Here is a 10,491-nt window from a genome sequence, read left to right as displayed (position 1 = left end):
GGTTCAATATATATCCTACCTTACACAGATGTGCGGGGCATTGCGTCAAATTACTATTTTAAGGACTGATAGTACATTTTCATCATTTTCATTGATCTGTACAGCCATTTTTGTAATCAAAGTACAAGCTGTATTTATTGTCCGACCTAAATGAAATTTTATTTGTTTTTATACCCTACACCACAAGGTGGTCAGGGTATTATGTCTTTGTGCATTTGTTTGTAACAGGCAGAAGGAAACGAGATAGACCCATAGTTCCTTTTTATGATCTGCATAGAATCACATTCTGAGTCGATTTATGCATGTCCGTCCGTCCGTCTGTCCATGTATTTTTGTAAACAAAGTACAGGTCGCATTTATTGCCCGATCCAGATGAAATTTTGCAAGGATCTTTTGTTTGGCCCAAGAACGAACCGTATTGAAATTGGATAATAAGATAAGATAAGATAAGATAATCGGTCAAAATTTAGATATAGCTCCCATATATATCTTCGTCCGATTTGACTTTTATTGTGCACCAAACGTGTAATAGCAGCCCGAATTGTATGCAATTTTGCATATACACCCAAATTAGGCCTGAAAATATGTATGCCAAGTTTGATCGAAATCGGTTCAGATATAGCTATAGCTCCCATATATATTGTTCATCCGATTTGTTATTTTTGTCCACCGCCGCCGTAATATGCACTATACAACAACAATATTTGGGGAAATATATCAAATACAGCTCAGAAATACATTTGCTAAATTTTATCGAGATCGGTTCAGATTTGGATATAGCTCCCATATATAACTTCGTCCGATTTACCTTTTATTGTGCACCAAACGTCTAATATTTGTCCAAATAGGATGGAATTCGGCACTTAGGACCAAATTTAGTCTAGAAGCTAGTATGTCAAATTTGGTGAAGATCGGTTCAGATATAGCTATAGCTTCCATATATATTATTCATCCGATTTGTTATATTTGTTACCCACAGCCGTAATAAGCACTCCGTAACAACGATATTCAGGGAAATATATCAAACACAGCTCAGAAATATCTTTGCCAAATTTTATCGAGATCGGTTCCGATTTGGATATAGCTCCCATATATATCTTTATCCGATTTCAAATTAATTGTGCACCAAATGGGCAATACAATTCCGAATTTAAAAGATACAAATGCTTCGGCATATTTAGTCCTTTGAACTTTAAATTATAATTATAATCATAGCGTATATGATTGAATTCTCCCATAAAAACTTTTAATTGTTATCTGGAGCTCTACTTAATTAGCAAAGTGCTGTAGGGTATCATAAAGTCGGCCCCGCCCGACTTTAAGACTTTCTTTACTGGTGTCTTTATCCAGCAACCAAATGTGGTCCTGATTGGACTTAAACATGGTTGAATGTAATCTGGAACTTGTAAACTTTTCGATTTCTCGAACGTAGTAATTATTTCAAAATTTAGAAAAAACCAATAAGGAAAGTTCAAAAGTTGGGCGGGGCCGACTATATGATACCCAACACCACTATGTATATTTAGTAGAGCTCTCGTAAAAGAAAGGTTTATATTGGGCAATTCTGAGCTCTATGATATATCTGGTACATTTGGTGCACAAGAAACCTAAAATCGGATGTGGGAGCTATATCCAAATGAAATGAACTGAACTTTGTACTATGAATTGCTAGGCTGTATCTGATATCTGGTGCTAAATATCAGCCTTGTGTAGTGCATATAACGAATGTAAGGGACTTAAACACCAAAAACGGATGAAACATGTATATGCGAGCTATAGCTATATCTGAACCGATTTTCACCAAATTTGAGGCACATGCTTGTAGGTTGAATTCGGTAAAAAAAAATTCACATCATTTGGACTGATACTAGCCATTTGGTGCACAAGAAACCTAAAATCGGATGAAGATATATATGCGAGCTATATCTAAATTTGGACCTACTTTTACCAATTTTTTGTCTTTGAGCCAAACAAATGTTATTCAGAAAATTTCATCTCAATTGAATAATAATATACATGGACAGACGGAGGGACGGACAGACATGCATAAATCGACTCAAAATGTGATTCTATGCTGATCACCAAAAGGAGCTATGGGTCTATCTCGTTTCCTTCTCCATGTTATAAACAAATGCACAAAGATATAATACCCTTACCACTATGTGGTGTAGGGTATAAATATACATTTCGTAAATATTTTTCTCTGATCCCTGCTTTGTGTCTCACGATTCTCAGCCATCGACACACTCGATTTACTTGCATTGTCACCCGTCAATGTGTTTTGGGTGTATTCAGGCCGTTTCCCTATTATTTATTCATTACACACAACGACAAAAGATGTGACACTTATAATTTACATATTTGCCATTAATCCATCAAAAGCACAACGAAAGGTTAATTATAATTTTAATCATCATCAAAGGAATACACGAACAAATAAATTAAATAAACAAACAAACAAACAAACAAACAAGATAATTAATAATCGCGTTAAAATATATAAGCATGTTAATGACACATAGTTTCAAAAGTAAGATTAATGAAGTGTCGAAAAGGTTTTTAAATTTTCTGGCACAACGAGTTCACAAATTATAAAATCATATATTCATTAGCAACATATAATGTAAAATTCTTTAGTTTTGGCGGTTTTAGTGGTAAGAATTTTCTGCACTCTCAGCCATATGGCAACAGGGGTTATTTATCATTTGATATGGCCAAAATGTTTTTCATCAGTTCTGTTCCTTTATAGCGTGAGACGATAGTGGATTTTGAGTTCAAGCGGTTTATACCACAATAATACTAAAAAGGAGTATATAATTTGATGTAAACCTGGCACATCCTAATATTTTCATCAAACATGGATGGAATTCAAGGATTAGCAAATTCGGCCAGCTCTTTCTAGTACTTTCCCCAAAAAAACAGTCAAAAAGGTTTAAAATATATATCCTCAGAAAAAAATGCAACCAAAATCAAGACTGCTGTCATTTCTAAGCCACTCGTCCGACAGCTGTTAAAATTATTCCAGTGTCATCTCGTTATATTGTTTACAAGCGCACAAAGACATTTTGGTGAGAATTTTCTATAAAAAAATTTATTCGTGATGGAATTAGTAGTCCGACATCATGGTAGTGGACAGAAGAAGAACCCGCGTCGCAGTGGCCGAAAAATGGCTCGTGAGCTGAACATATCGCAATATTCCATTCGGCAAATATTGAAAAATGAGATCGGGGTAAAGCCATTGAAATTCTAACAAGTAAGTAAGCTATAAGTTCGGCCGGGCCGAACTTTTAATACCCTCCACCATTTGGTACAAATTTGGCAATTTCCAAAAAAAAACATTAAAAATTCTGTTAAAATCTTAAAAATACCGAATGCTTATACGACGACGTGGGCCTGCATAGGCAACTTTTGTCATAAATTATTACAATAATTAAATGCGAAACTTGAAGAAAAATCTGTTTATAATGTAGCTAAAATCGTAAAAATACCGAATATGGGGAGTACCGTTATATGGGGGCTATACGAAGACGTGGACCTGCACAGACAATTTTCTGGCATAGGCTGAAGTATGCATTACGAACTTCACATACGAAATTTGAAACAATCCCTGTAAATAATGTCGCCAAAATCATTAAAATACCGAATATCTGGGGGTTCCGTTATATGGGGGCTATATGAAGACGTGGACCTACATGGCTCATTTTTTGACTTTGGAAGAAGTATCCATTACGAACTTCAAATACCAAATTTCAAACGATTCCGGTAAACAATGTCGCTAAAATCATCAAAATACCTAATATCGGGAGGTACCGTTATATGGGGGCTATATGATAACTTGGACCTACATAGCCCATTTACGAACTTAACCTGCCTACTGGGAAAATATACATGTGTGCAAAATTTTAGCCTTCTATCTCAATTTGTTCGAAAGATAGCGTGATTACAACAGACAGACAGACAGACGGGCATGGCTAAATCGTCTTAGAATTTTACGCTGATCAAGAATATATATACTTTGTTGGGTCTGACATGAATATTTCGAGGAGTTACAAACGGAATGACAAAATTAATATACCCTCCATAGTATGGTGGAGGGTATAAAAAGTGCAACAGAAAGAAAATAGACTCAAAAGAGCTAAAGAGTTGCTTCGCTTGGCCGAAAGTGTTGAACTGACGAACTTGGTTTTCTCCGATGAAGAAAGATTCGTTGTCCAGCAGTTTGTAAATAAACAAAATGATCGTGTTTACTTGCCAAAGAGGTCAGCTGAAAATGTGCACCTTCAGTTGACCACCAGAACTCAAACGCCGGCCATGGTGATGGTGTGGGCCGCCATAACACCCGATGGTCGCTCTCTGCTCGTATTAATCGGTCGTGGCATCAGAATAAATGCCAAATATTATCGCGAAAAGCGCTTCGCCGGGAATGGGCCAAAATACCACAGAGCAACATTCGGGCAGCGTGTGACGGTTTCATTGTCCGTTTGAAGGCCATAATTCGTGCCAAAGGTGATCAATTCGAACAAATCTAAACTTATTCTAAAATAAATAGAAATTATGGCGTTTGACTTTGTTGTTGCAGTTTTTTTCTCACCCTGTATATATGGGACCTATAGCTATATCTTAACCGATTTTCACCAAATTTGATACACTTTTTATACCCTACACCAGAAGGTGGTCAGGGTATTATGTCTTTGTGCATTTGTTTGTAACAGGCAAAAGGAAACGAGATAGACCCATAGTTCCTTTTGATGATCTGCATAGAATCACTTTCTGAGTTGATTTACGCATGTCAGTCCGTCTGTCCGTCCGTCCGTCTGTCCATGTATTTTTGTGAACAAAATGCAGGTCGTATTTATTATCCGATTGAGATGAAATTTTCCAAACAACATTTGTTTGGCCCAAGGACGAACCCTATTGAAATTGAAGATAATCGGTAAAATTTTAGATATAGCTCCCATATATATCTTCGTCCGTTTTGCCTTTTATTGTGCACCAAACGTGTAATATCAGCCGAAATAGTATGGAATTTTGCACATACAATCAAATTAGGCCTGAAAAAAGTATGCCAAATTTGATTGAAATCGGTTCAGATATAGCTATAGCTCCCAAATATATTGTTCAACCGATTTTTAATTTTTGTCCTCCGCAGCCGTAATATGCACTCTGTATCAACAATATTTGGAAAAATATATCAAATACAGCTCAGAAATAACTTTGCTAAATTTTATCGAGAGCGGGACAGATTTGGATATAGCTCCCATATATAACTTCATCCGATTTGCCTTTTATTGTGCACCAAACCTGTAATATTAGACCAAATGGGATGGAATTTGACATTTACGACCAGATATATTGTTTAAAATCGGTTCAGATATAGCTATAGCTCACATATATATTGTTTATCCGATGTGTTGAATTTGTCCTGCACACCCGTAATATGCACTCCATAGTAACTATATTTGGGGAAATATATCAAATATAGCTCAGAGATACATTTCCCAAATTTTATCGAGAGAGATCAGTTCCGATTTAAATACAGATCCTATATATATCTTTATACGATTTGAGGTTAATTGTGCACCAAAAGTGCAATACAAGCCCAAATTGAAAAGGCACAAATGTCTCGGCAAATTTAGTAGAAATCGGTTCAGAGGAGGATTATAACTATAATCATAGTTGGTTTAATTTAATTTTCACAAATTCCCCATAAAAAAATATATATTTGTTATGTGAAGCTCTACTAAATATGCAAAGTGTTGTAGGGTATCATAAAGTCGTCCCACCCGACATTAGGACTTTCTTCACTGGTTTGTATTAAAATAGTTTAACTATTGACAAAGAAAAATTTTCAAATCAAATTTAAGAGGTCTTAAATAATAGTCAGGAGCTGAAGATAGATTTTCATCAAATTCCACCTTCTTGCTCCTTCTGAAATCCGCCATATGTGCCAGAATCCTTTCAATTTAATCGGATGTCACACATTTGTTGGATAATAAAGGTCAATATGTTTGAAGATATACACGGGTTCTATATCTAAATTTGGATCAATTCTCAACATCGGGTTCGTCGGTGGGCAAAAAAAAAAAAAAAAAAAAAACAATTAATTGTGGAGAGTTTCATCTCAATTAGACAATAAATACGATCCTGTACTTACAAAAACGCATGTGCTTACAAAACCGCATGAACGCATGGATATAAGGACATGCATACATCGACTCAAAATTTGATTCTATGGAAATTATCAACGGGAAATATGGGTCAATCTTGTTTTCTTCTGCAGTTTACTAAAAATGGAACAATGAATGTGGTATAATATACAAATTATGCTGAACAAGAATTTTTCGCTAAATTACTTTTAAAAAATAACTATCCCAATTTGACCAAATAGTAGTATAGTCGTTACTTTCCGAAATTCTGTATTTAGATGTTCCCAATTAATACCACCTTCCCTGGCAGAAAATTGTCTATGCCAGTCCACGTTTCTGTATGGGCCTCGGTACGTACCGATTTTTGGTATTTTTATGATTTTTTAATTTTTTGTGGGTTATAAGGTCTTATTATTTCATATAATTGAAAGTTGAATTTATAGAGAAAAAAACACCATGAACTTAAAGTTGATGTCTTGTTTTGTGAAGCAAATATGCCTCATTTGTCAGTTTATTTATAATACTCTGTCATAATTTACGTCTAAAAGGGTTTAGATGTATATTATCGATAACTTTTAAATTAAGTTTTTTTCTTAGTTTCCAATATTTATGAGAAAATATATGAAAATTCTTAAAATTCTCTCTCTTTTCCCCTTTTTCAAAATTCCATTTATGTAATAGAATACCTCCGGGGGCTATGAACACATTTATCAAAGCCATTGTGTGTGTGGATGTGAGGCACCATTGAAGTTTACATGGTTTGATGTTATCTTGATTTAAAGAGTATCCTTTAGCTATACATGCCTGACACACATACACAGAGAACATGTTCTACAGACACACACACACGCATGTCTCATAATATATGACAACACCAAAGTCATTCTTCAATACTCAGTTTAATGACATTAAATATTTCTTGTTTGCCGTTGTGACTCAGGTTTTGAGGAACTTTCTCGAGCAATAACAAGGTCACATCCTGTCTATTTGTATTAAAAATCATTTTTTAAATCGCCTGGCTTTGTACAAAAAATAATACTAATAATAAAAAGCAAACGACGACAACGAGCCAACAACGTATAACAAGAATGAACGGTACAACAGCATCATTAATATTTCGCTATGAACAATGTATGTACGTATGTATGCCTGTATATGTGTACATATACATGTATCAATGTACGCCTGTAAGAATATATCATTAGAAAATGTTTGATTGATGACATGCAAAATGTAATAATGCCCCGCCAAGGGAAATTGTATTTGAAGGAAAAATAAAAAATGAGGAAAAAAGAACGAAGAAGAAAAACGGAGAACATGAGTGTTCCGCAATACTCAACACAGCACACTAACCTAGAAACAATGAAAGATACATTCTTTTTTAGCACCACAATTGTTGGTTTTCGTGTATTTTTTTTCATTCTTTTTTTATTTGCTTTCAAATATAACGTAACTACGCTTCAAGTCACACATACACACACGTATTTTAAATAAAACGAACATTACCTTAGACGAACAAGTGATAAATCCAAGTTGAATGATCGTACAGAAAAGTTAAAAAAAAACCAGTAAGGAAAGCTCAAAAGTCGGGCGGGCCCGACTATATGATACCCTACACCACAATGCATATTTAGTAGAGCTCTCGTAAAATGGTTTATACAAGGCATTTCAGAGCTCTATGAGATATTTGGTACAAAATCAAAATCTATCTAATTCTATCGTGCATTTTACGAACTATAGCTATCTCTGAACCGGGTTTCTCCACATTTTACGTATTAGCTTCTAGACTGAATTCGGTCTTATGTAAGAAAATTCAGGTGATTTGGGCTGATATTGACCATTTAGTGCACATTTAACCCGAAATCGGATGAAGATATATATGGGAGCTATATCCAAATCTGAACCGATTTCGATAAAATTTAAAACAGCTATTCCTGTGCTCCATCTAATACATGGTACCAAATATCACGGTTGTGGAGTGAATATTACGATTGTATGGGACTAAAACACTAAATCGGATGAAACATATATATGGTTGCTATATCTATATCTGAACCGATTTTCACTAAATTTGATATACTTGCTTCTAGGCTGAATTTGGTCCGATGTACTAAAATTCAGTCCATTTGGACTTATATCGGCCATTTGGTGCACAATTAACCCGAAATCGGATGAAGATATATATGGGAGCTATATCCAAATCTGAACCGCTTTCGATAAAATTACAAACAGCTATTTCTGGGCTGTATCTTATATCTGGTACCAAATATCATTCTTGTGGAGTGCATATTACGAATGTGAGAGGCTTAAACACCAAATCGGATAAAACATATATATGGGAGCTATAGCTGTTTCTGAACCGATTTTCTCCAAATTTGTTGTATTTGCTTTAAGGCTAATCTCGGTCACATGTGCCAAAATTCGTGCCATTTGGGCAGATATTGGCCATTTGGTGGTCAATTAACCCGAAATCGGATGAAGATATATATGGGAGCTATATCCAAATCTGAACCGATTTCGATAAAATTTAAAACAGCTATTTCTGTGCTCCATCTAATACCTGGTACCTGGAGTGCATAGTAGGAATGTGAGGGACTTAAAAATCAAATCGGATGAAAGATATATATGGGAGCTATAGCTATATCTGAACCGATTTTCTCCGAATTTGATATACTTGCTTCTAGGCCGAACTCGGTTGGGTGTGCCAAAATTCAGGTAATTTGGACTGATAGTGGACATTTGGTGCACATTTAACCCGAAATCGGATGAAGATATATATGGGAGCTATATCTAAATTTGATCCGATTCTCACCAATTTCAATAGGGTTCGTCCTTGGGCAAAAAAATATTGTTTGGAAAATTTCATCTCAATCGGATAATAAATGCGACCTGCATTTGTTCACAAGAATACATTGACAGACGGACGGACGGACGGACGGACGGACAGACGGACTGACATGCATAAATCGACTCAGAAAGTGATTCTATGAAGGTTCTCAAAAGTAACTATGGGTCTATCTCGTTTCCTTCTCCATGTTACAAACAAATGCACAAAGACATAATACCCTTACCACTATGTGGTGTAGGGTATAAAAATCGGCTCTATTTATAGAATTAACTGTGAATAAGAATTGGACCCAGAGTTGTGAAAATTTTGCTGAGCCAAAAATGTTGCTATCCTAGGTCAACAAATCCGCAGTTTCTTTGTATACTCATAAGTAATAGTAAAAAACATCTCGAAAATAATATATTTGTCCCAAAATTATCAAACTATTTTCGAACATATTAACATTGAATACTTTGTATTGGACAAACGGACTGAGCTGCAATTCTTAAATTTGGGTAGTTACTGATGGAGTGCAGGAAATGGTTTTCGAAATGTGTACTAAGTGTGCAAACTGTACTAAATAGTAAAAACTTCGGAACATTTTGACACCTGTTGGTGGTAGGTTTGAAAATTAAAGTTGGGTTTGGAAATGTATAAAAAATTACCAAGTGGTACACAATTTAGTACAATTTGGTATTAGGTAAAGGAATAGAGCTGAAATACTGAAATTCGATATTAAGGTCTCTGTTGGTAACTGGGATTGAGGTATGGAAGTGGTTTTCGAAATGTGTATTATAATTGTACGACAAGTACTAAATAGTACTATATTTGGTACATTTTGGTATTTTGTGAACAGATAGTGCCTGACATATGAAATTTAGATTTGATGAACAGCGATCATGTGTAGACTGGAAATATGTAGGTGATTTCGGAAATGTGTACAATAAATATACCAAAATAACTAAATGGTGCTAAATTTGGCATTAGTTCAAGGGATAGAGATAAATTTCTGAAATTTGATGGTATATGTATTTAGGATTTGACGGTAGTATGGAAGTGCATCCTATATTTGCACAAAAAGTACTAAATGGTACAAAATTTGGTACTGACTGAAGGGATAAGGTTGGAACACTTAAAATTAATATTAAAATCTCTGTTTTGTATCCGGTATTGAGATATGGAGTTTTTTATGGTAGTTTCTGAAATGCGTACTATGACAATATGAAAAGTACAAAATAAAACTAAATTTCATTTCACTAGTAGTCCAGTAAACAATCTTATTACCAAATAATAAGTTTATGAACTAGATTTTGGCAGCGGTAACTACCTAAACGACATCATTCTAACCCATTATTTCAATGTGGATAAGCGTTAAGTACTTACAAAACTGCCAACATATGTATAAGTTCAAACAAGTAAGTTCGGTCGGGCCGAGCTTTTAATACGCTCCACCATGAGCGAACAAAAGCATTTTCGTGAGAATTTTCCAGAAAAAAAGTTATTCTTGATGGAATTCAA

Source organism: Musca domestica, unplaced genomic scaffold (assembly GCF_030504385.1).
Source record: "Musca domestica strain aabys unplaced genomic scaffold, Musca_domestica.polishedcontigs.V.1.1 9, whole genome shotgun sequence".
NCBI classification, from domain to species: domain Eukaryota; kingdom Metazoa; phylum Arthropoda; class Insecta; order Diptera; family Muscidae; genus Musca; species Musca domestica.
This window is presented reverse-complemented; position numbering follows the sequence as displayed.